We start from the raw sequence: 26,679 nt of genomic DNA on the forward strand, positions 1-26,679 counted from the left end.
AGCTCATGGGGTTCAGTCAGCAGTGAGAAGGCCCCTGGCACTTGTATGACCCATATGTCATTCTTCAGAGAAGCATTGTTTGTTCCAGACATTTCCAGATGTCAGAGATTCAGAGAAGGGTCCTCTGATGCTCAAAGAAGAGTGTTAGAATAAAGAGCTTGCAGCTCCGGTGGGCAGGATGGTGGGCAGATGCATGGGTGTGGGTAGGGTACCCTATCTGCTATCGTTAGAATATTGCAGCAATGTAAGGTTTTATAGAACAAATGGAGGGTGTGGTTGACCCAGACAGACAAGCTTACCACCTCAATGTCACCTCAGCATACTCATACTCAGCATAGGCCTCCAGCAATTGGGCATGATGGTTGAATGGCTCCCCTCTAGGAGATACCAATTAAGCACAGATTTCCACCCCCCTCAGATATCTTGTACTGGATTTTTGGACTCAGGGACTTGTGCTTGCTAGTCAGGCACTCTATCATTTGAACCACACTCCCAGATCATTTTTTTACCTCAGTTATTTTTCAGATAGTGTCTCTCTTTTTATTATATTTTTATTGTAATGTACAGAAGAGTTATGGTTATATTTGCCAGATAGAAGGTGCATTACTTCTCACACATTGACACCCCTTATCATGTTTGATCAAGACGACTCAGAGGGATGGTGGGAGCAAAGAAGGTAGGCAGGAGTCAAATGTGTGAAGATGGTCAGAGAAGTGGGGAGATGTCAGAGAGGTTGAAAGGGGGAAGGGTTCAGAGAATTTGGTAGGAATGGCAGGTGGTGGGTAGAGATATGAGAGGTTCAGTATGTGGGTAAGGGTCAGAGAAGTGGGTAGGGGCATGGAAGTTGGGTAGCTTAACTATTTCGTTTTTCCACATGGACTTACTTGCTGTATCTGCCTTTATTAGCCCATTTTTTTCTGGTCTCTTGGACAAAGGAACATTTCTAAATATGAATGTCAACAAAGTTTTATGACTGTGTAATGCATTGCAACATTATACAAAGAAACAGGCCCAAGGCTGGGTGTTTGGCCTAGTGGTAGAGTGCTTGCCTAGCATGCACGAAGACCCAGGTTTGATTCCTCAGTACCATATATATATAGAAAAACCTGGAAATGGTGCTGTGGCTCAAGTGACAGAACTCTGGCTTTGAGAAAGCCCAAGGACACTGTTCAGGCCCTGAATTCAAGCCCCAGGCCTGGCAAAAAAAAAAAAAGAAGGAAACTGGGTTCAATCCCAAATCCTATCTTCACACTGCAAGTGGTGCCTGGGAAGGGGCAAACTCCCACGAATACTGCGGTGAACAGAGGATAGTATGGTGCCAGATATGGATACAATCAGGCATACCAAGGAAAGAAGACAATTAACCCTGCTCACTCATGCATCACAAGATTCTTTACCAAGAAGCAGAGCCCAGGCCACCTTGGAGAAGGAGGTCATGTGACCTGATCCATTAGCCAGGATTATCTTCTCTGTCCAGTGTGATTGGCTAAGACCTAGGCATATGACCAATCACATCTCATAGATCAGAACTGTTTTAGAACCCTTCTGAGGCAGTTGCTGAGGCAGTTTGTCCATCTTGCAGTTGCTGACAGTTAGGGCCATTCTGTAACTTGAGAGGCAGAGCCCAGCACAGAGGGCAGTAAGCAGAGCCATGAGGCCAGGAAGGTAACCTCTGGTACCATCATCTAACACTCAGGTACAGCCATGCCTGGCACAGTTGCCATTAGATTCCTAAGTCTTTTTTTTTTAAATTGCAGCATCGGAGATGAAACTGTACACCTTGAGCTTATTAGGCTAGTGCTTTACCACTTGTCCCGGCTCTCAAATAGCCATGTCCAGCAAACTTAGTTTTTATTGATTCTCCCCACATTGTTTGGTGGTTTGAGCCACTTTGCCTTGGGTTTCATTCCAGTAGCCAGCCAAGGTCAGCCTGTTCCTCCAGCAGCATGGATTTAGGCCCTGGTCACAGGGCATCCTGGTCACTCAATGAAGTACAGGACTCCCAGCACGTGTGCCCACAGGGCTCTAATGTTGGAGGATTTGAGAAATGTCCTTGTGGGAGGCGAGGCCACCTCACCCAAGTTTCCCCGAATGCAGATAAGGAAACAACTGGGACTCGCCAGCAGAACAGGAGGAGGAGCTGGGTCAGAAAGAGGGATGAAAGATCTAGAGGTGGCAACGGGAAAGACACATGTAGACACACTGGATGGAGAAGGGAGACATTCATCCCTGAACCCTTCTCAGCTGGCATTTGTTGTCATGTTGAACATGGGGCCAGTAAACCGAAAATATGAGTGGCCCTTATGAGCGGTAGCATTTGAGCCTTTATTGAGGCACGTACCAGAATGACAGTCCCATTTGTCAAATGAAGAAACTGAGGCACAGAGGGGTCAACTACTGGGGGTTAGAATTTCAACAAATTCACTTTGGAGAGAAAAATGGAGAAGGAATAGTGAATAGACTGAAAAACACTGATCACATCTAGACAAAGGCGAGTCAGATGTGGTGGTACATGCCTGGAATGCCAGCTATGCTGAAGGCAGAGACTGGGAGAGTCAACATTGAAGACAACCTAGAGAAAAAAGCGAAACCTCAACAAACTAGGTAAGTAGAGTTGTGCACCTCTGTAAACCCAACTACATGGAAGGATGAGTAGGAGGATCATGGCTCTCGGCCAGGATGAGAGAAAAAATCATGAAAAAAGCACACAAAAGAATGTGTGTGACAACACAATTGTGTCGTGGCTCAAGTAATATTGCACTTGCTCGCCAAGGGTAAAGCCCTGAATTTAAACCCCAATACTGCCAAAATTAAGACAATGTCACAAAGATGTGTACAAAGTTACATCTTAGTACAAAAGTTAATGAGCTATTCCAAAAGTTATAAGCAAAGCCATGAAACTAGTAAGTGGAAAACTTCCATAGCCAGATGGGGAAAAAAAAAATCACCAGAGGCCGAGAGTTTGGCCTAGTGGTAGAGAACTTGCCTAGCATGCACAAAGACCCAGGTTTGATTCTTCTGTACCACAATTTAGAAAAAGCTGTGGCTCAAGTGGTAGAGCCCTAGCCTTGAGAAATCCCAAGGACAGTGCTTAGACCCTGAGTTCAAGCCCCAGGACTGGAAATCAACAGAAAAAGGAATGATAACTTTCAAAAGTGACAGGAAGCTGGGCATGGTGGCTTAAGCCTGTAATCCTAGTTATTCAAGAGGCTGAGATCTGAGGATAGCGGTTCAAAGTCAGACCAGGCACTACAAAGCTGTGAGACTCTTAGCTCTAATTAGTCTCTAGAAAACAGATAGTGGGGCTGTGGCTCAAGGGTAGGGCGGTAGTCTTGAGCTGAAGAACTCAGGGCCAGCACCCAGGCCCACAGTTCAAGCCCCACGACCCACATATACACACACAAAGAAAAAAAGTGATAGGAATTCATTAAGAGAAGCTCGCTTTATTTTCTGTTTCTGAGAACTGGGACTTTATCTGAGTAGAAAGAATAGATGACAAACCTGTGTGTGTGTGTGTGTGTGTGTGTGTGTGTGTGTGTGTGTGTGTGTGTGTGTGTGTGTATGCCAGTACTAGGGCTTGAATTCAGGGCTTCACATTCTCATTCTTGCTTAGCTTTTTCACTTAAGGTTGGTGGTGGTCTACCACTTAAGCCACACCTCCTCTTTCAGCTTTTTGCTGTCTCATTGACCATGAGTCTTACTGACTTTCATGCCTGGGCTGGCTTTGTACCTCAGTCCTCAGCTCTCAGCCTCATGAGTAGCTAGGATTACAGGTGTGAACCACCAGTGCCTCCTAGTGGAGATTTTTTAAATTATTTTTTTTCCTCCTTTAGGGTTTGTTTTTTTGTTTTTGTTTTTCTAAGACCTTGGGGTAGATCATTATATATACATATATATATATAATTTTTTTGCCAGTCCTGGGGCTTGAACTCAAGGCCTGAGTACTGTCCTTGGGCTTTCTCAAGGCTAGCACTCTTATCATAGCACCATGCCTGGCTTTTTCTATGTATGTGGACTGAGGACTTGAACCCAGGGCTTCATGCATGCTAGGCAAGTACTCTACCACTAGGCCACACTCTCAGCCCCTTTGATATTTTTTTCAGGTAGATACTTCGAGTTACATATGTCCCTTTTCTAACCACTTTTAATTTTCAATTTTTCTGGTGCTGTTAGGTGGTGGTGATGACATATTCTTATGGTGACAAACCAGAACCTTGTCTACTGAGGAAGAACTCAAAAAACACTACAGGGTCCTGTAGACTAAAGGAAAGAGAAAATGGCCCACGGTAGACTGAACGACAATGAGGTGGTGTATGAAATCCTGAGCAAGTGAGAGCATACCTTCATCTCCTGTGAGGCAATGTTGAAATCCTTACACTACCCAGATATCAAGAGGTTATTTTATGTCACTGAAATAACTGAGATGATCCAAATTGTGTTGGAAGACATTGGGCTGAGTGATTGTTAAAGTCACCACACGGAGTGCTACCTCCTGGGGGCAGGTTCGTCCAGGCCTGAATAGTTTACCTGCAGTATAGCCATGTGGGGTGTGTGTAGGGGGGGGGGGGGACTGAGATGTGAAGCAGGAGAATATCCTGCAGCCACAATCTGAGGGTTGACTTTGGCCTGAGTTTTGTTTTTTGTTTGTTTTTTGCCAGTCCTGGGCCTTGAACTCAGAGCCTTGAACTCACTGTCCTTAGGCTTTCTCAAGATTAGAGCCCTACCACTTGAACCACAACACCACTTCCAGCTTTTTTTTCCCCCCTGTGTCTGTGGTACCAGGGAATCAAACCTGGGTCTTCATGCATGCTAGAAAAGCACTCTTATCACTAGACCAAACTCCCGGCCCCCAAGTTTCTATTTTACAGGTAGACAAACACTCAATATCCTAATATTGTTGGCAGCACGTTGCTCCTGGCCCCAGACTGTCGGTGAGAGAGCTCTTTTCTTAGCTGGATCTGGAGCCCCTGCAGCTAAGGCACAGTCTACCTGATGACCTCTAAGCCCAGGGGTGGATTAATGGCCAGAGTGACAAAAGCAGGTTGGTATGGTAGGCAGTTCTGTTTCTGCAGTTTATTTTCTCTTGGCTGTCATTAAGGGACTGAATATATATATATATATATATATGTTATATATATACTTATATATATATATGTATAGACAGAGAGAGAGAGAGAGAGAGTATGGTTTGCAAAGCCAAGTTTAGATCTCTCCATATGCCATGAAATGGCTAAATTATTTTATTCAAAATAAACACCAGGAAGCTGGTACTTAAAATTTGGTGGGGTGGGGTCAAAGGGAGGAGGGTAGAAAGAAGAGAAGTGAGGGAGAGTGCAGTCAAGAATTCAATGCATTATCCTACAAAATCAAGAAAAATGAGAGAAGGAGGTGGGTTGAGAGTGTCTAAAGAGGTGACATTGTTCAAGGTACAGTGTATTCATAAACTATTTTGCTTAATGGCAGCTCCTTTGTAGAGCTACTTCAAGATAGTAAAGTAGGGCTGAGGGTGTGGCCTAGGGGTAGAGTGTGTGCTTAGCATACACAAAACCCTGGGTTTAATTCCGCAGGACCACAAACACAGAAAAGGCCAGAAGTGGTGCTATGGCTCAAGTGGTAGAGTGCTCGCCTTAGAAAAGCCCAGGGACAGTGCCCAGGCCCTGAGTTCAAGCCCCAGGACTGGCAAAAAATAATAATAATAATAAAGAGAAGTACAATGCTATCCAGAGGCTGGAAGGGGGAAGAGATTGATTGGGAGGGATAAGTTGTAGGTCAAAGGAAATGAGTTTCAGACAGGAGGAATCATTGACTGTAGTCAAGAACAATGTCCCTTTTGTTTATTTTTAAGTCACAGAGACAATTATATGTGTCTCTGCATTTTAGTGATGAATGAAAGAACCTTGTGCTCTGAAGTTCCTGACTCCCCAATGTGTGGGTTTTGTTAAAAATGTCCTCAAACACCCGCAGGAGGAAGGCAAACATGAAATTCACACTGCAGTGTGCCCAGCGTGTCCGAGGCCTCCCTGCAGCTGATGGTGTAGATGAGACTCTCTAGATCCTCCATGTACAATTCTTGTCCAGTACACTGGCAAACCTGCCAGCCTCTCAAGTCTTCCAGTGCAGAGGTGAGCTGAGCCAAGCTGAGGCTGTCGACGTTACCTGGACTTGAGAAACCCTTCTGCCCTACCCAGGGGAAAAGCCAGAGATGGACATTTCTGGGACACTCCACCTGAGTTTATTTTGTACTACTCTGCATGTTTATTGGGAAGGTAATTGGTCCTCCTCAAAGGGGTGGGGCAGACCTGTGACATCACTTCTTGTCACTAGGGAGACTGGTCTGCTTGGCCCGAGACAAGCTAGCCAGATGGAGCATGCAGCTCCCAGGTGCCAGCAAGACCTCTGTGTCAGACCCCCTCTGGCCATTTACTTTCAGAGGCCTCAAAGGCAGCAGGAGAGGATGTGGTTGGATTGTGTGTGGGAGAGGGCTGGATTGCAATGGTGGGCAGAGCTGGAGAGGCACAGCTGGGCACTGTCCCCCCCCCTCGCCATAGTGCCGTATTTCTTTTCTCCCTGAGGCTGCTCACTCACTGTCTGCCTTCCTCATTCCCATAAAGGCAAACTCTTGCTGGATCCAAACACTGGATCCCAGGCTCCACAACATCCAACAATGACTAAGGTCCGGGCCCAGGGCCCATGCCCCACTTACGGCAGTTCTTTTAACTTAGCATGGCTGTGAGGGTGGCATGTCAGACCCGGCTACAGAGAGAAACTGAGACTCCAAGGGCCAAAAGATGTCAGAAGGGTATCTCAGGGAGATAGACTGAAGGAGAAAATTGCTGTCCTCAAACAGCAGAGTCTGAAAGGTTGAAGAACAGTGGACAACTAATGCAAAAAGGGGAAGCGGTTCCTGGTGACAGCCCAGCTTGTAGGCTTTCATTTATTCATTCACTCATCCATTCATTCATTTCCATATTCATTCACTTGCTCATTAGATCAAACCTTTTGAAGCACCTAAACTTAGGACTGTCCAGAGAGACCAGTGGTCTTGGACAGAGGACCTCTGGCCTCCTCTCAAGCAGTCAGCTTCACAATGGCTTGATCCAGTGCCCGAACCTTCCTGAAAACGGTCACCTTCTTAGTTACCTGTGTCCCTCTCAAAACCATTTGTTATTCTTTTATGTTCTCTTTTAGTAGTACTGAGGTTTGTAAGTCAGGGCCTCCCACTTTCTAGACAGGTGCTATACCACTTGATTCACACTGCCAAAGCTCTTTTTTTGGGCATTGGAGTGAGAAGGCAGGACCGTAGTGCAAAAAATTTTCCACCAACAGCGGAGAGTCACAGCTCTCAGGGCCGAGCCATCAGCAGCAAGGGCGGTGGGGGGGTGGAATCTAGCATTTGTGTGAGTGGTCATTTCAGGCATGTCCAGAATCCAGAGCTCCAAGGAAGGGGCTTCTGAGACTCAGAGTCAGGTGTTCAAGTTCAGATGATAGGGCTGCAGCTCAGGTGGGCAAAATGGTGGGCGGATGCTCAGACCAGAAGAGGCACACTAGCTTAGCCTCCTGGGAGCCCAGCACCTGCTGCAGCAACCAGGCTACGATTAGGGAATGTCGTCTTCTTTTCCACAGGTGTTCTGAACTTCCTCCTACTTATTATGTTGGTATTACTGTGTTTTACACTGAAGCCCTCACTTTTGTTAAGCGGGCACTCTATTACTACTGCCACTTGAGCTACATACACCTCTGGGGCATTTTGCTTTAGTTATTTTTCAGGTGAGTTCTGCCCCCACCCCTTTTTCTTTTTGCTCAAGGTCACCTTAAACCAGAATTGTCCTGCCCATGCTGTTCAAGTACCTGAGATGAAAGGTGTGCCCCGCCATGTCTGACTTATTAGTGGTTGAGATTGAGTCTCTTAGATTGCCATAGACCATGACCCTGCTGGTCTCAGATTACAAGAGTGAACTAGCCCACTGGGTCAGTTACTGTTAATAAGTAGATTTGAAAGTGGAATGCTGGCCAACAACCACTATGCAGGTTGTCCCCCTTCCCCACCCTCTCCTTCCAACCAATTGGATGGGACGGGTCACTTCCGTCCCCTGGGAGATGCTGCCTCCTCCCCCTTAAACTAGGTATTCATCTAGGACACAGGCTCCTGGCTGTAGAGAGGACTTTTGACCCACCAACGGACTAGCAGAATACTTGTTTCCTTTTCTTCCAGGTTCCTAAGATACAGTGACCCCTTTGAAGGCCCCTCACTGGCTGGCAAGCAGCCCCTTTCTGTTTAGTCTCAATATTTCAAAACAGAAAAACCATGACCATTGTACACATCCTTTCATTTGGTGGCTACATATAGCGAACCTCAACTCTAGCCATTCTCTTCTACCTGAACTCAGTGTGGTCAGGCCAAGCTAGAATCATTAAGTTGGTGCCACCTCAGCCCAATGCATTCTGTCCTGGGTCAGGCCAGCTGCGTCCACCTCCGTGGGGTGACCGGTGTTACTACTCACTCTCCACGCCTCTCCACAGACGCTGCTCCCTCTTCCAGGTTGAATCATCCATGTGTCACTTTCTATAATGTAGCCTATACTGGTGGAGCCCTTTAACTCAGGGCCTGGGGTGCTATCCCTTAGTTTTTTTGGCCCAAGGCTGGTGCTCTACCACTTGAGCCAAAGTTCTACTTTCTGAAAGTGCTTCTTTAGTTTCTGGAGTCTTGAGCGTCTTTCAGTCATAGAATCACAATCTTATAAGCATGGGAGTGATGTGTGCCCTCTTTATTTTCTATTTATATCCCTTTATTTCTTTTGTTTCCCTCTATTTTTATTGAGGGTTCTGGCATATGCATTTGAGGAAATTAGCCTACTTTTCTTTCTCTTTCAGCATGTCCTTATGTGTTTTGGATATCAGGATAATATTTTCTTTATAGGAGGAGTTTAGAAATGTTCCTGTCCTCTGAATTTTAGGGAACAGTTTACAGAGCATTGGTATTCTTTTTTTTTTTTAAGTTTGGCACAATAATATATTCCTCTGCTTGGTAGTCCATATCCAGTACTGCTGCATCATTGTTCTGTTTCATTTTCTAAAGAAAAAAACCCTTCCTGGTTTAACACTGGTAAGTCATATATGTCTACAAATTTATACATTTCTTCTAGATTTTGCAATTCATTGCAGTTTAAGTATTTTTTAAGTACCCTGAGGAGCGAGCGACCTGATTTCAGTGGTATTCTTTTCTTTTTTTCAGTCCTGGGGTTGAACTCAGGGCCTAGGCACTGTCTCTGAACATTTTTGCTCAAGATGAACTCTCTACCATTTGAGCCATAGATCCACTTCAGGTTTTTTTTTTCTTTTTGCTAATCATAGATAAGAATTGCATGGACTTTCTTGATTTGAGCGGGCTTTGAACTATGATCCTCAGATCTCAGCCTCCCAAGTAGCTAGGATTACAGGAGTGAGCCACTGACACCCAGCTTCAGTGGTCTTTATAATACCTGCTTTTTATTTTTGCCAGTCCTCGGGCTTGAACTCAGGGCTAAGCACTGTCCTTGGGCTTTCTCAAGGCTAGCACTCTACCACTTGAGCCACAGCACCATTTTCACCTTTTTTTGTGTATGTGGCACTGAGGAATCAAACCCTGGTCTTTGTGCATGCTAGGCAAGCATTATACCACTAGGCCAAATTCTCAGAGCCTATAATATCATTTTATTCTCTCATTTTATTAATTGCATCATCCTTTTGTTAATTTAGCCACACAATATCCTTTGTATTGTTTTTATATTTTCTATTTCATTAATTTCTTTTTTTTTTTTTGTCAGTCCTGGGCTTGAGCTCAGGGCCTGAGCACTGTCCTTGGACTTTCTCAAGGCTAGAGCTCTACCACTTGAGCCTCAGCACCACTTCTGGCTTTTTTTCTATGTATGTGGTACCGAGGAATTGAACCCAGGTCTTCATGCATGCTAGGCAAGCACTTTAACCACTAGGCCAAACTCCCGGCCCCTTCATTAATTTCAATTCTGATCTTTACTATTCTTTTCCTTCTGCTTTGAGAATTGGTTTGTCCTTGTTTTCTAAGATACTTAGATGAGTCATTAGGTAATTTATTAGGTCTTCTTCTTCCTCCTCCTCCTCCTCCTCCTCCTCCTCTTCTTCTTCTTCTTCTTCTTCTTCTTCTTCTTCTTCTTCTTCTTCTTCTTCTTCTTCTTCTCCTTCTCCTCCTTCTCCTCCTTCTCCTTCTCCTCCTTCTCCTCCTTCTCCTTCTCCTCCTCCTCCTCCTCCTCCTCCTCCTCCTCCTCCTCCTCCTCCTCCTCCTCCTCCTCTTCTTCTTCTTCTTCTTCTTCTTCTTCTTCTTCTTCTTCTTCTTCTTCTTCTTCTTCTTCTTCTTCTTCTTCTCCTTCTCCTCCTTCTCCTCCTTCTCCTTCTCCTCCTTCTCCTCCTTCTCCTTCTCCTCCTCCTCCTCCTCCTCCTCCTCCTCCTCCTCCTCCTCCTCCTCCTCCTCCTCCTCCCCCTCCTCTCCTCCTCCTCCTGCTTCTGCTTCTTTTTGTGGGTCATGGGCTTAAACTGGGCCTGGGCACTGTCCCTTAGCTCTTCAGCTCAAGGCTACCGCCCTGCCCCCTGAGCCATGCCCCATTTCCTGTTTTCTAGAGTTTAATTGGAGATAAGAGTCTAAAGTCCTTTTGTGCCCGGGCTGGATTTGAACCTTGAACCTCAGATCTCAGCCCCCTGAGTAGCTAGGATTACAGATATGAGCCACCACACCCAGCTTTTAGGTCTTCTTCTATGGGACAATAGTTTGAACTTAGGGCTTTATGGCTTGCAAGTGTTCAGACAAGTACGTGCCCCCAGTCTGGTGTGTGTGTGTGTGTGTGTGTGTGTGTGTGTGTGTGTGTGTGTGTGTGTGTGTGTGTGTGTGTGTGTGTGTGTGTGCTGGTCCTAGGGCTTGAACTCAGGGCCTCTCTTTCTCAAGTCTACAGTCTACTGATCCACCACAGCTCCATTTCTGACTTTTTTGGTAACTAATTAGAGAAAAGTGTCTCATGAATTTTTCTGCCTGGGCTGAGTGTGAGTGTGTGGGTCATGGGGTTTGAAATCTGGGCCTGGGCACTGTCCCTGAGCTCTTCAGCTCAAGGCTACCCCCTACCCCTTGAGCAACAGCCCCACTTCCTGTTATTCTTAGTGATTAATTAGAGATAAGAGTCTCTCATTCTTTAGTGCTCAGGCTGTCTTTGAACCACGATCCTCAGAGCTCAGCCTCCTAGTTAGGATTACAGGCGTGAGCCACCGTGCCCGGCTCTGGGCTGGTTTTGGACCATGATCCTGAGTAGCTAGAATTACAGGCATGAGCCACTGGCTTCCCCTCCCCAGTCTGATTTTTTTTCCAGTCCTGGGACTTGAACTCAGGGCCTAGGCACTGTCCTTGGACACTTTTTGTTCAAGGCCAGCCCTCTGCCACTTAAGCTACAGCACTACTTCCAGCTTTTTCTGAGTATGTGGTACTGAGGAATCGAACTCAGGGCTTTGTGTATGTTAGGTGAGCACTCTACCACTAGGCTATGCTCCCTTCTTCCAATCTGATTTTTATTTTGTGAGTCCTGGGCCTTGAACTCAGGGCCTGAGAACTATCCTTGCGCTTTCTCAAGGCTAGAGCTCCACCACTTGAGCAACAGCACCACTTCGGGCTTTTTTCTATGTATGTGGTACTGAGGAATTGAACCTGGGTCTTAGTGCATGCTAAGCAAGCACTCCACCACTAGGCCAAACTTCTGGCCCCTCCAATTTGATTTTTTAAAGTAGGTATTATAGACATAAACGTAACCTCTTAGAATCACCTTTAATTTGTTATGATCTAGAATTGTTATTTGTTGTTGTTACTGAATAAATAAGGTGAGGTGATAACCCTGAGGTGAAACTCTGAAATACACTTTATGTTGGGAGGAAAAGCTCACAAGCTTTTATTGGATCCTTTTCAATATGGAAAAGGATGGCATTTTGTAAAGTTAAAACCGACTGGAGCAAATTCAGGACCCCAGTTGTCTGTGAGATGCTTACCAAAAGAGGAGCAGAATTTCTTCTGCATTTCATCTGAAAGTGACCTTACAAAATTTTGGGGCCGTGCTACAGAAGATATTAAAAACATCTTTCTAATCATGGAATGTGTAAGCCATGGGGTTGGATCCCTGGAGAGGGAGTTTTCTGTCAATCCTGGAAGAATGAGCTGCAAACGTTTTTCTCCCATTCCTACTCACGGCCATGAGCTTCAGTAGGCTCAGTGAGGATGCTAGCTAGGCAAGATGGTGCTTGACATCCTCTGTCAGGATGGAGAGGTGAAGAAGGGCGGGTTCCCTGGAAGAACATGGGGAGCGGAGGCATGGCCTATTCTCCAGATGCCCAGCCTTGATGGTGTATTTGTCCCTCTGTAGCATTAGATAGACACCTCCCACTTCATTAATCTTACCTTTCTCACAGGCTTATTTATACTAAAGAACTAGGAAGGAGATTGCAGACGGTTCAGGATAACAGCGAAATGTCATATACATAGACAGGCATGCACTGAGAAAGAGATACATGTCACACAGGCTTCCCAGAATTGCTCTGGAACTGTAGTTGCCATTACTGGGATGAACTTGAACTGCACCTCAGGTGAAATTTGGCCCCACCCACTCTGGCCCGGACAGCACCTTGGCCCAGCTTCTCCCATTACGCTTTGCCTCTGCAGCTTCCTAATCCTATTTTATGGCCAAGCACAAATGTGCTTTGTAAATTCATCTTATTAAAGTGCAGAAGCTCCGTGTCCACTAAGAACATGGGTTGAGTGCGCTGGTGTGGGATGCCTCACCCAGCAGTTGGAGAAGAAAGATGCAGGGGCAGGCGGCCCTGGCTCTTGCCCTCCATCCGAGTGACCAGGATAGACAGAGAAAAAGGGAGAGCAGGTACAGAGGCAGATGCAGGTTAGGCTAGGTGTGCACAGCAGCCTGCATCTGATGGACGTGCAAGGTGACGGGGGTTGGGCTGTGTGCTGTGACCTTGTGTTCTGAATCCCATTCGCACTGTTGTTCAACTCATGCCCACCATTACTGCTGAATAAAGCTCCAATGCTCTGAGTACCACCAAGCATGTTTACTGTTGTGGAGTCTGTTTTACCAGCAGGACCCTGGGGCCTGAGGACACATCACAGGACAGCCACGAGAAAGAGCCCTCAAAGTTTCCAGAGGGTTCAGGTATTCCACGTAAGCTGGACCTGCAGCCCGGTTGGAGATACCAGGTAGATGCTGTGGGGAGCCTCTGGCCCTGTGAGCTCAGCCACTCACCTGAGTCAGCCCCTGGGGAGGGTCAGCCATCCATATCCTGCAGGGGATTTGAGCATGACTGTCCACGGAATTTTCCTCACCCTGGGCAGGTGGGGAAACTGGGGGAACATTCTGTAGATTGAAGCCTGACCTACATTAAGATGGGCTTCCGAGTAAATACAGATGCAGATACACAACAGATTGGGTTGTCCACCTGGCACTTGGGAATATGGTTCATATAGCTCACATCTATATAATCCTAGTTACTCAGGCATCTGAGGATCACAGTTCAAAGCTAGGAAAGTATGAGACTCATGTCTCCAATTAACCACCAAAAAAAATAGAAGTGGAGGTGTGGCTCAAGTAGTAGAGTACCAGTCTTAAGCAAAAAAGCTAAGGCCTGACTTCAAGCCCCAGTAACACACACGCATGTGCATGCATGTGCACACACACACACACACACACACACACACACACACACCTGAGGTATCCATAAAATTTTTAGTCTTTATCTGAAAGCTGGGCAGACTTTCTGCCTTTAGAACACACTGGATGTACTGACCCCACCACTCAACTTACTGCTGCCCCTTTGGGATCTGTAAGAGAAACCCTTGGCTCAGTGTTGGAGGCAGCAGGTGTTCTACCCATGTCTGACTGTCTACCCACCATCCTGTCATGAGAGCTGCAGCCTTTCATCCCATGCCCAGCTCCAAGCTTTAGACAGAGGCTGAAACACCCTTCGCTGGGCCTCCACATGCTGGAAATACCTGAGCAGAGGCCCCTAATTGAGAGAATGACATCCCTTGCTGTCAAAGTGTGGGGACCAGCAATCTGTGACTCCCAGCTGGCAATGGAGCTAAGTTCTTCTCCACAGGACCTGGCTCCCACCCATCCTGTCCTGTGTCCTTAGCCCTCATGCCAGAAAGGACTAAGGAATACTTCAAGAGCTAAAGCACTGGCTGGGAATATGGCTTAGTGGTAGAGTGCTTGCCTAGCCTATATGACACCCTGGATTTGATTCCTCAGTACCACATAAACAGAAAAGTCTGGAAGTGGTGCTGTGGCTCAAGTGGTAGAGTTCTAACCTTGAGCACAGAGAAGCTCAGGGACAGTGATCAGGCCCTGAGTTCAAGCCCCAGGCAAAAAAAAGAAAAATGAAAAGAGCTAAAGCATCTGTTGGGTAGATGGGAGTCAACCAGGGGTATGTGATAGACACAGTGTGAGCGGGATGCAAACTCCTGGTCCAGGAGTAGAATTAGCGTCAAATTCCTGTCTGAGTGCGCCTTTGGCTGATCCCTTCTCTCCCTCTCCTCAACCAGGGAATCAGCATCTCTCAGGGAGCCAAGTGAAATGGGCTATAATGCGCTGTTATTCTTGATGGCGTGCATCATATGTGATAGATGTCCAACCTGATTCCTCTTGCCTGAAACTCTCTTCCCTTGGATCCATGTTCCTTGCTATCCCACTTCTATCCAGGGAAGCTATTGATCTAATGGGACACATGGGCTTTTCTGAGGACTGGCTGAAGGGGCCCTCTGGTTGTGTTGTCTATGGCTGTGACTAGGAGAGTCCACTGTGTCATGTGGCTGAGGTTGTTTCACACTATCCAGGGTGGGTATGGAATGAGCCTGGTTGAGCCAGCTGCTTCATTAGATTTCCTAAGCAGACAACAAAACATCCATGCCATGTTGAGAGAACACAGAGGTTCCTTCCCAAGAGTAGAATGACCTCAGGCCTTTGGGTCCCAGAAGTTCTAGGGTATGAGGGGTGATGGTTTCACGCTGATGTTCTAGATCTTCACCTTGACTCTGAGAAGAAAACAGAGCTCCCTGAGCAGCCGATATTCTCTCAAGACTCCTCTCCACACTCTTCCCCTAACCCACCCCTTCCCATCTCTCCAGTGCATGCCTTTCCTCCACAGACCTACAGTCCCTACAATAACCCAAGTGTTCAAGACGGTGGCGGGGAATGGTCATGGCCTACAATTGCTATAGCGATTTGTGGATTGAGGAGCAGTGTAGTCCTTCTCATATAGGAGGCAGACTATGTCTCATTTAGGGACTTGGATGTCATTGGCTTGTCAGAAAGGTAGACAGGTAGATCTCAGCCAAGGATTCTGGGTATCCCTACTCATTGCAAAGGACTGTAGTGCCCATTGCTGGACAAAGGCCTTCAAACATCCCCTCACATGACATGAGGATAGAAAAGGCCCATGTGGAGACCCTGATCCTGTCTACAGCTCTTTTTTTTTAAAATTATTGTCAGGGTGATGTGTAGAGGGTTACAGGCACATAAGATAGTACATTACATTTCTTGAACATTGTTACCCCTTCCCATGTTTTTCGCCCGCTATCCCTTCCCCCTCCCAGGTTGTGAAGTTCATTTCTAACATATTGTCCTTTGAATATCTCTGTGAAACTGGTTCACCCTTCGTCCTTTGCCTCTATTACTCGCTTCTCCCCTTCCCTCCCCTGATTCAAATAAACAAATAAATGTATACACTGTCCACCAGGTACCAAAGTCAGATACAACAACAACAGGAGATAAACCCCAAAGGGAAAAACAAAAACAAAAAAAAACAGCAAGAAAGGAAGGAAGGAAGGAAGGAAGGAAGGAAGGAAGGAAGGAAGGAAGGAAGAAAGAAAAGAAATGAAAAAGCTGGGTGCCAGTGGCTCGTGCCCGTAATCCTAGATACTCAGAAGACTGAGACCTGAGGATCATGTTCAAAGCCAGCCTGGGTATAAAAGTCTGTGAGACTCTTATTTCCAATTAAAAAACTAAAAAATAAGTAACTTCACATAGTTCATTAAAAACAACCACCACAAAGATAAATCTCTTGTTTCCCTATCCTGGAGTGCATTTCGCTTAGCCTCATGCTATATGGCTATATGCAGTACTGTGCTCCTCTGCCAGGAAAATCCTAGATGCAGATGACAAATTAGGGAAACCATGGAGCCTATGCTCCTTTGAATCTTGTTTACTGCACATTGTCAAGTCTTTCCATTTCCTTACAAATGGGGCAATGTCATCCTTTCTGATGGCAGCATAGAATTTTGTTGTGTATATACACCACATCTTCTGGTTTTCTAGTTAATTGGAGATATGTCTCATGGACTTTCATGCCGGGGCTGGTTTTGAACTGCAATCCTCAGCTCTCAGCCTCCAGAGAAGCTAGGATTACAGGTGTGAATCACCACACCTGTCTGGACCACCACATCTTCTTAATCCATTCATCTACTGAGGGGCATCTGGATTGGTTCCATATCTTAGCTATGATAAATAATGCTGCAATGAGCATGCTTGTGCTGGTAGGTTTAATATGACTTGTTTCTGGACATTTGAGCAGATTCCCGGGAATGGGATTGGTGGGTCATATGGGAGCTCTATGTTTTATCTTCTGAGGAACCTCCATACTGCTTTTCCAGAGTGATTGTACAAGTTTACACTCCCACCAACAGTGTAGTAGCCACATCCCTGCCAGCATCTGTTGTTATTAGAATTCTTGACAATGCTATTCTAGTTTTGAATTGCCTTTCTTTTATGGCAAGAAACATCAAGCATTTCTTTATGTGTCTATTGGCCATTCTTATTTCCTCTTCAGAGAAGTCTCTCTTTAAGTCTTTAGCCAACCTTTGAATGGAATGGTTGTTTCTTTGAAGATTTGTTTTGGAGAGATTCAATTTTTTGAGTTGTAGGTATATTTTAGATATGAGGCCCTTGTCTGTTGTACGGCTAGTGAAGATCTCCTACTCTGTGGGCTTTTTATTTAACATGCATGTCTTTTGCCATACACAAGCTATGCAGTTTAATGCAGTCCCATTTGTCCAGCCTTTGTTCCCTTTGATCTGTTGTGTTTCTGGGCTATATCAAGAAAGTTTCAGGCTTGGAGCATAGTCTAGTGGTAGAGTGCTTGCCTAGCATGCATAAAGCCCTGTGTTCCATTCCTTGGTATCACATACATGGAAAAAGCTAGAGGTGGTGCTGTGACCCAAGTGGCAGAGCTCTAGGCTTGAGCAAAAAGTGTCCAAGGACAGTGCCTAGGCCCTGAGTTCAAGCCCCAGGACTGGCAAAAAACAAAACAAAAAACACCTGGTCAGGTGCTGGTGGCTCACACCTGTAATCCTAGCTACTCAGGAGGCTTAGATCTAAGGATTACGATTCCAAGCCAGCCTGGGCATAAAAGTCCGTGAGGTTTTCATCTCCGATTAACTACCAGAAAACCAGAAGTAGCACTATGGCTCAAGTGGTAGAGCACTAGCCTTGAACTGAAGAGCTCAAGGACAGCACCCAAGCCCAGAGTTCAAGTCCCATGACCACCACCAACAACAAAGTTTCAACCTGTGCTTAGGGGTCCTAGTGTATCTCCTATTCCTTCCTGTAAAAATGTGAGGGTATCTGCTTTTACCTCAAGGTCTTTGATCTGCTCGGAGTTGATTCTAGTGCAGGGTAACAAGTAAGGATCCAACTTAAGTTTTCGACAGGTATTTAACCAGTTCTGCCAGCACCATTTGTTGAAGAGGCTGTCTTTTCTGTTTTATATCAGTTTGAGTAACTTAGGAGTGGAGTCTATAGGGTTCTTTCAATAAGAAACATAATAATATTACTTCATCTTTCCCTATTTGGATCCCCTTTATGTTTGCCTTATTGCTCTAGGAATTCTTTTTTTGGGGGGGAGGGAGGCTTGAACTCTGGGCCTGGGTGCTGCCCCTGAGCTCTTCAGCTCAAAGCTACTGCCCTACCCTTGAGCCACAGTGCCACTTCCCATTTTCTAGTGATTAATTGGAAATAAAGAGTTTCTCATTCTTTAGTGCCTGGGCTGGCTTTGAACCGAGATCCTCAGATCTCAGCTTCCTAGTAGCTAAAATTACAGGCGTGAGCCACTGCAGCTGGCTCTAGCTAGGAATTCTAATACTATATTGAGGAAAAGTGGAGAGAGCAGACATCCTTGTCTCCTTCCTGATTTTAGCGGGGATGGCTTTAACTTTTCACATTTAAGTATAATGCTAGCTGTATGTTTGTCATACACACCCTTTATTATACTGAGGAATGCTCCATGGATTCCTAGTTTCTCCAGAGTTTTTATCAATTGTTGGATTTTATCAAATGCTTTTACTGTATCAATTGAAATGACCATATGTTTCTTGTCCTTGCTCCTGATCATGTGATGAATTATATTGACTTCAGTACACTGAACCAACTTTGCATCCCTGTGATGAATCCTGTTTGATGGTGGTGCATTTTTGTTGTTTTGTTTTTTGCCAGTCCTGGGGCTTGAACTCAGGGCCTGGGCGCTGTGCTTAGACACTTTTTGTTCAAGGCTAGTGCTCTTCCACTTGAGCCACCATGCCACTTCTGTTTTTTCTGAGTATATGGTACCAAGGAATCAAATCCATGCTAGGTGAGCACTCTACCACTAGGCTACCCTCATGGCCTTGTGTATGATTTTTCTTTTTTGGTCAGTTGTGGGGCTTGAACTCTGGGCCTGGGTGCTGCCCCTGAGCTCTTCAGCTCAAGGTTAGCACTCTACCATTTGAGCCACAGCACTACTTCCAGTTTTCTGGTAGTTAATTGGAGATAAGTGCCTCACAGACTTTTTTGCCCTAGCTGGCTTTGAACTACAAGCCTCAGATCTCAGCCTCCCAAGTAGCTAGGATTACAGGCATGAGCCATTGGTGCCCAGCTGGTGAATGATTTTTTTTGTTGAGTTATTGAAGTCAATTGGCCAGGATATTGTTGAGAAGTTTTGCATCAATGTTCATCAAAGAAATGGGTCTATAGTTCTCTTTCTTTGATGAGTCCCTGTCTGATTGGGGATGAGAGTTATGTTGGCTTTATGAAATGAATTTGGTAGAAGAATTTGAGGAATGTTGGTGTGAGTTCTGCTTTGAAGGCTTTATAGAATTTGCTATGAATCTATCAGGTCCTGGGCTTTTTTTGGATAGAAGGTCTTTTCTTGCTATTTCTATTCCATTTTGTTAGGGACTATATCTTTTCAATTCTTGCTATAAACTACCTGGTTGTAGAAGAGTAAAAGCCATTCTTACCTCTGACCAACTCTAACATAAAGGTTTATTACAAATAGTTAATCCATATTAGTAAAAATTGAGAAATTAATGGTTTCAACAACAAGGCAAGAAGGGCCTGAAGGCTGTCTGAGATGATTCAAGGAAAGAAAACATTCTATGTAATCTGGCCTTCTAGCTACACTAAGATAACCAAGATCAGGTTGCCCTGAGAAAAATATGTTTATGTTACACAAAATTACAAGGCTAACTGCAAAATTTTGCTTCTGTCATGGCTTTTTGCTTAAACAGAATTTGCCTGGCAATCTATGTGTAGTTTTTTCCTTTATAAACCCATCCCAGCTAAAGCTCAGGGCTACACTTTGAGATCCCAAGCTAGGATGTAGTCCAGGCACTTCAGAACTTCCCTTGCTCAATAAATTTTTTTTGCCAGTCCTGGGACTTGAACTCAGGGCCTGAGCACTGTCCTTGGGCTTTCTTCAATGTTAGAGCTCTACCACTTGAGCCACAGCACCATTTCCAACTTTGCTATGCATGTGATACCGAAGGATTGAACACGGGTCTTCATGCATGCTAGGCAAGCACCTACACAACAGGCCAAACTCCTGGCCCTCAATAAAGTTTTGACACCTTGATCATGCTCTGATTGGTCTCATTGCCTACCGATCTCTGAACCCCATAGCACTGTTTCGGTGCATTTATCTGTCTATATCATGTTGGTTTTCAATGTATAGAACATCTTACAGAATTTTCTGTAATCTAGTCTGGCAGTTATATACTGTTTCAATTTTTCCTTGCTGTGGATGATTTTTATTCTTCACTCAGCTTATGAATGAGAGCTTAGCTGGTATTCTTGGTTGGTAGTTATCTGTCTTTAGAGCATGGCATACATCATTCCCGGCTCTTCTAGCTTGCATGGTCTCTGCTGAGAAATCTGTAGTCATCCTAATTAGTTTCCTTTTATATGTGATTGTTCTCTTCTCTCTGGCAGCTTTGAAGATCTTTTCCTTGGTCTTCATTGACCCTGTACAGATTATAATGTGGCAGTGGGATGTCCTGTTACTGTTTGGTCTCTTTGGAGTTCTTCATGGATCTGGATGTACCTGTTCTTTTGGATATTTGGGAAGTTCTCTGGGATGATTCTGTAAAATGGACTTCTTATTGAATTAGCTTCCTTCTCCAGGCCTTCTTCAATACAGTTAGCCTTAAATTAGGTTTTCTAACTGTATCATGGAGCTCCTGAAGAGATCTGTCATGTTTCTTTGACTTGTTTTGAATATTTATTTCTGGTCTTCCTTTATATAATCTAAACTATCTTCAATTCTGAAGATTCCATCTTCTGCATCATCTCATCTGTTCTCAGTACTCTCTACCTTGTTTTTTTTTTAATCTCTCTACCTTCTAGTTGGTCATTTCTGATAGCTTGCGTCTCTTATTTTATATCTTGCATGGATTTCTTTACCTCCTTGATTTGGTTTTGAGTGCTCTCTTAAATCCTTTGTTTTGCTTTGTTTTTTGTTGGTCATGGGATTTGAACTCTGGACCTGGGCACTGTCCCTGAGTTCTTTAGCTCAAGGCTACTGCCCTACCCCTTGAGCCACAGCACCACTTACGGTTTTCTGACTTTGAACCACCGTCCTCAGATTTCAGCCTCTTGAGTAGCTAGAATTACAGACATGAGCCACTGTGCCTGGCTCAAATCCTTTAGTTGAGTGGCTATTCTTTCATTGATCTTTTGTTGGAATTCACTCAGCTTTCTGTTAGTGGCTTCCATGAATTTTTCTATTACTTTTTGAATAGCCTCATGTATAGCCTTATTCACGCTTTTAATCTTTTCATTTATCATGTTTACTAGTAGCGTATGTAGAGCATTTTGAGGACCCTTCTCTAGGCTTTTTTGTTGACTGCTCGGTTTCCTGTTTATTTTGAGTGGGAGATGAGGTTCCTTGACTTGTTGTGTTGTGATCCAATCACAAACACAGTTTTAAGGCAAAAACCAACCTGATCCCTATGAGATTTCAATCAGTCTAAATGGAATGTAGGGTAGGAAAGGAATAGAGGGAAGATAACACCTAATATCAGGAAAAGGTAAAAAATGAATAATAATAATAATAATAGTGGGCCAGGACTTTGACCTAGTGGTAGTGTGCTTGCCTAGCATGCATGAAGACCGAGGTTTGATTCCTCAGTACTTAGAAAAAATCCAGAAGTGGTGCTGTGGCTCAAGTGGTAGAGCTCTAGCCTTGAGAAAGCCCAAGGACAGTGCTCAGATCCTGAGTTAAAGCCCCAGGATTGGCAAAAAAAGAAAGAAAGAAAGAAAGAAAGAAAGAAAGAAAGAAAGAAAGAAAGAAAGAAAGAAAGAAAGAAAGAAAGAAAGAAAGAAAATAGAAAAAATTATAAAGAAACCAATAATTAGAAAACCTTTAGAAGTATGTGACTATTAAGAAGTAATACTAAAATTAAAAGTGCTAAGATTGAAATATATGGGACTGGGAAATCAGCAGAATAGTCTTGAGTTAAATATATACACAATGAAGGAGAAAGCTATGTTGACCTTGTTTCCAGGAGTGAGCAAAACCGCGATGAAGTAGTAAAGGAAAGGGGAAAAAAAAAGAACAAAAACAATGAGCAAACAAAGGGAAAGTAATAAAAAAGTAGAACTAAAAAATAATTAGAAAGAAAAAAAATTCTTCTGTTTATTTGGGGGATCTTGTGTGTCCTTCGTGTACAGCATCCAGTCCCTCGATGGAGCCTCTGATTTCCTTGTGATCCAGTAGATCGCTGGTGCAGAGCAAGCAGGTAGAAATCTGTCCTGCCTAGGGGTGGGCGGGCAGGCAGGGCAGGCGCTCGGGCTGCCTGGGCAGCACTGTGCCCTCAGGCCTGATGGCGGGAGATTTGTAGTTTCCTAGCCCAGGGTGGAGCTGGGACCCTGGATTTTCCGGGGACCGCGGAAGGTCTAGGGAGAATCTGTGCCTGTGCTCCCCTTGAGATTGCTCCTCTCCTACTTGGCTGGAGTTCTGGTCCCGGGAATTTGGGTGTCGTCCCAAATGGGTGACTCAAAGGTCAGGAGCTGGTGCTCCATTGGATCCCTGAGACCCACCACGGGGCGTCTGCATGGCCAGTGTGGTGTGCGCAGGCGCGCTCGGGGCGTGGGGGGGCGACTCCCCCCTCCCCCCGGGTTATGGGGCTTGAACTCTGGACCTGGGCACTGTCCCTGAGCTCTTCAGCTCAAGGCTACCGCACTACCCCTTGAGCCACAGTGCTACTTCTGGTTTTCTGGTGATTAATTGGAGATACCAGTCTCAGGGACTTCAGTGCCGGCGCTGGCTTTGAACTGTGATCCTCATATCTCAGTCTCCTGGGTAGCTAGGAGTACAGGTGTGAGCCACCAGGCGCTGCTTGGAGTGGGATTCTTGATGCCAAGTGCATCCTTAGTCCCTAAATCTCTGGTCAGAGAGAGGTAGGGCATTTACCTGTGAGAGTGCCGCCATCTCCCTGATTGTTCCACAGCCACTGTTGTGGCATGCAGGTGATTCCATACTCCTCCTGCCAACCCTCACTCCTCTTCCATATGTGTGTCCACTGCAGTGAAAAGGACCCATGGGTATAGTCTAACCCACGTCAGACTTCTCTGTCCAAGCAGGTGATGGAGAGCATTAATGCTCTGGATGTATTAATTCATTGTGTCTCAAATGTCTGTTTCCACTACTCGGTACCACTGGCAGAGATTGCACTTCAAGGAGACTTGAGTGGTAGGGCACTGGGCCTGGCCCTTGAACCTCAGTGATTTTCACCAGGGAGGAAGGCAAGGAAGGTGGAGGATAGAGGGCTGGGGGGGGGGAGGTTCACTGGAGTCTGGTTTCATCTAGAGGAGGAAAATAGTGGTGCATTTTAGCGGGTTAGGTATAAGGAAACAAGTTTAGAAAGCAGACCCTTTCCTAATAAAGGTAGAGGACATTAAGGCATAATCAGAAAGGAATGACTGAGAGTTAAGTTTCCAAGCAAGAAGGAAACAGCGGGAGTATGGAGGGGCTTGAAAGGAGTCCCCATAACCACCATAACTATTAAATCTGAGGGAGTGGAGGGACCTCCCCAAGAAGTTAGATGTGATAGTGACATCCCAGTGTCCTGAAGAAGATAAACATTTTCTCCTGCTACCACCCCTTTGCCCCAGAGTTCTATAGAGTCAAGTGAAGGCTCAGCTTGGAGCCAGGAACCTGAGCCTCCTCATTGTATCAGGGCATGGGACCAGGTGGCAGGGAAGCATGGAGACCAGGAGGTCCACCCAGAGCAAGGCCGGCCGCAGGATGCTCACATTTCCTGTGTCCCCATTGTCCACAGCTAGGGCAGGCCTTGGTAGGAGGCTTTAGACTCAGACTTTCCTTGGCCCTGTGTCCCATTTACTGCACCCAAAGTGAGGCCCAGGAGGCTGGTCCCCACCCCCTTGCAGCTGAGAGGGAAGGTCTGAGACCAGCAGCCCTGGGGATGGTGGCCTGGGTCTTTTGGAAGGTGGCCATTAGCTGTTGAGTGTCCTTCTTTCTCTGCTGTCTTTCCTGTTCTTGCTCCTTTTTAACTTTCTCCTCCCTGCCATTAATACTGTTCAAAGCCAAGTGTAAAAGCTCATTCTGGGGGGTGGAAAGCCCCTTTTCCAGGGGCTGTAACTTTCTCCTTTTGTTGGGTATGCACTGGCTCATAAAGTGAACATGAAGGAGTGGGGTGCCCTCTGTGGAATCAGCATTAGCATTAATATACTAATTGCCTCTGAGAAGTGGTTAAGGAAGAGGTCAGGGCTTTCGTGGGGGTCTTGGATGACTTCCTTAAGGTTTTCATAACTGACTCTCAAGTGGGTGTTTTGATGCATGCCCATCACTAGACAGGTAACCATGAACTCAAGGTTTTCAGAATCACTGGCATTGTTCTGATAATTCCAGTGGGAAGATTAGCCTCTTTCTAGAGGGGAGAGGGAAAGCAGGCATTCTGTTTGTTTATCCAATAGGTGTGAGCCCTGGCCGACCTTAAAATGCTCCCTCCTTCCCTCTCTCCCTTCTCCTCTGCCCCCCCTTTCTTTCTTCCCAGTCATGGGGCTTAAACTCAGGGCCTATGCACTGTCCTTGGACACTTTTTGCTCAAGGCTAGCGCTCTGCCACTTGAACCACAGCACCACTTCCAGCTTTTTCTGTGTTTGTGGTACCCAGGGCTAGGCAAGCACTCTACTACTAGGCCATGCTCCTGGCCCTAAAATGCATTCTTTCTTGTCTGGTCTAGCTAAGAACATGCTAAATATCATGCCAGGTGAGAGAGTACAATTTCATAATCCTGGTAAACTGTTTTTTTGTAATGGAGCAGAGTGCTTGAAAATGACTTCAGTCTTTGTCCAACAGAATCCATCTTGTTTAGGCTGAAAGGAACATGGACTCAGGAGGGTCTGTCCTGTCCTGCTACCTCATGAAGGGGAAACATATGAGACATTTTAGAGGGAGTGGTGGGCAGGAATGGAAGGGAAGAGAGGAGGGGAGAGGGGAGCAAGGTAGAGGGAGGAGCTGAGCAGAAGGTGATTGGGAGGTAGAGACTGGAAGTTCTCAGGTGTGGGGGTAGAAGGAGTGGGAGGAGAAGGATGGAGTGGAGTGGATAAGGAGGAGGCTCAATGGCAGAGTGAAAGTTCAAAAGACTAGATGGAGATAGAGGTGGTTTGGGCAATGTTTTAGAGTTTGAGGAGAGGGGGCAACAAAGAACAATTTGTGAGGTAGGATGGGATGAAGAGAGAGAAGGTTTAGAATGTAAGAGAACAAAAGCTTGAGCATATGGGACCTGCCATTGGACTCTGCCGTTTCATTGGAGAAAATTGTTTAAATCTGTAAGAATACTAAAATCAAAGGTCCTGAATGCAGGCCAACAACAGCCATTGTTAAAGGCTGGTGAGGCCAGAGTTCAGTAGACAAATAATTTAGTTTTTTGACTGTAAATCAGTCAGCCCATGCATCTTAAGGTTAGGCCACTGGCCAGCCAATGGGGGAGTCTCTGGTAACAGGCAATTTGGAGCCCAGTTTGGAAGATAGGGTGACAGCTGCATTAGCTGTCCCCAAGTATTTGGAAAGATAAACGAGTGAGTGTCTGCAAAGTCCTAATTAAAGGGTATCCAGAAAGCATGAGAGACTCATGTCTCTGACCCCACAGTCATGGAGTGGGGGGACTTCTCATAGGCCTCTGATCTGTGTCAGGGTGGTTCCACCATGGACCATGGCTGATTATCTTGTCCTGAAGACTTCTAGGTGATGGATGGAGATGGTCAAATTGCAGTTGGCCTCCTGCCTGGAGACCGAGAGTCTGGGAACAGAAGTGAGGGAAGTAAGCACAGAGGGCTCTGTGATTCCACTGGAAAGAGAAAGAGAAGGGGCAGAGCAGAAACTCAATGAGAGGTGACCAGGAAGTGGGTGGCCTCTCAGCAGAGGGGACCCAGTTTCTCCTGGCGCTTTTCCTCTCTAGGATTTTCAGCACTAAGTGTTAGGAGAATGGGTGGAAACAGGCTGGACTCGTTCATTATAATGAACCAAGAGGCAGACTAGAAAGGAAAAGGAAGAGATTTAGTGTGTGCAGTTGCCCTGGGGATTGAACACTATACCTCATGTGTACTAGGCAATTGGTTCACCACTTGAGAGCTGTGACCACACATGTTTTACCTTCAGGATTTTTTTCAGTTTTAGGCTCAAGGCAAGCGCTCCACCACTTGAGCCACACCTCTGCTTTTTGCTCTTGGGGAGACTAAATGAAGAGAATACGCTCACCTACTTTCCTGTGAGAGCTGACTTAGACTCTTGACCCTCAGAGGTCAGCTGCCTAAACAGTGAAGAGTACCACAAAAAAAGTTTTATTTCATTGATTGTTCCATTTATCTTTTACATTTTATGGATTTTAATTGCTACCTATTATTCCATATTTCCATATTTTAGTTTTATTTGGATCTTTAATTTGATCTGTTCTGGTAGACACATTGAATGTTTGGGCATCTCTCATCTGGCTTTATTTGCAACACTGAAGTCACAGAGGTATGCATTGGAGTGTATGGTTTCTGCTTTTGGATGTCTCCTTCAACACAACATGAAGGAAGAGAACCTGTACTGGATCAGTTAGATGGTAGCAGACTCCAGGAGTAAAACAAAGAAAAACCTTACATTCTCCAGGTTCTTGATAAAAACCAATGACTCAAGAGGCAGAATGAGGAATGCACTTTTGAATGGATAATGGTTTAAAGGATTGAACTTAGGGACTTACGCTTGCTAGACAAGTGCTCCACCACTTAAGCCATAAACTTAATACCTTTTCTGTTTGTAGGTCTTCTTTTTTTATTGTTCTTGCTGGTTTTGTTCCTATTCCATCTTAGCGATTTT

At 45.4% G+C, this 26,679-nt stretch overlaps 1 long non-coding RNA gene across 4 annotated transcripts; it reads left to right on the forward strand.

Moving 5' to 3' along the window:
- The first annotated feature begins 1,605 nt into the window (after positions 1-1,605).
- On the forward strand, positions 1,606-26,140 carry LOC150065316 (uncharacterized). Of its 4 annotated transcripts, none has more exons than XR_016534942.1 (5): positions 1,606-1,696; positions 4,174-4,325; positions 4,905-5,041; positions 5,965-6,266; positions 25,990-26,140. It is a non-coding gene; the product is annotated as an uncharacterized LOC150065316 (long non-coding RNA). The 4 variants fall into 4 exon arrangements; XR_016534944.1 differs by having other exon boundaries at positions 5,965-6,122; XR_016534943.1 differs by lacking the exon at positions 25,990-26,140 and having other exon boundaries at positions 4,174-4,329; positions 5,965-6,942.
- The last annotated feature ends 539 nt before the right edge of the window (positions 26,141-26,679 follow it).

The sequence above is a fragment of the Megascapheus bottae genome, chromosome 3, assembly GCF_031878675.1.
Source record: "Megascapheus bottae isolate mThoBot1 chromosome 3, mThoBot2.hap1, whole genome shotgun sequence".
Lineage (NCBI taxonomy): Eukaryota > Metazoa > Chordata > Mammalia > Rodentia > Geomyidae > Megascapheus > Megascapheus bottae.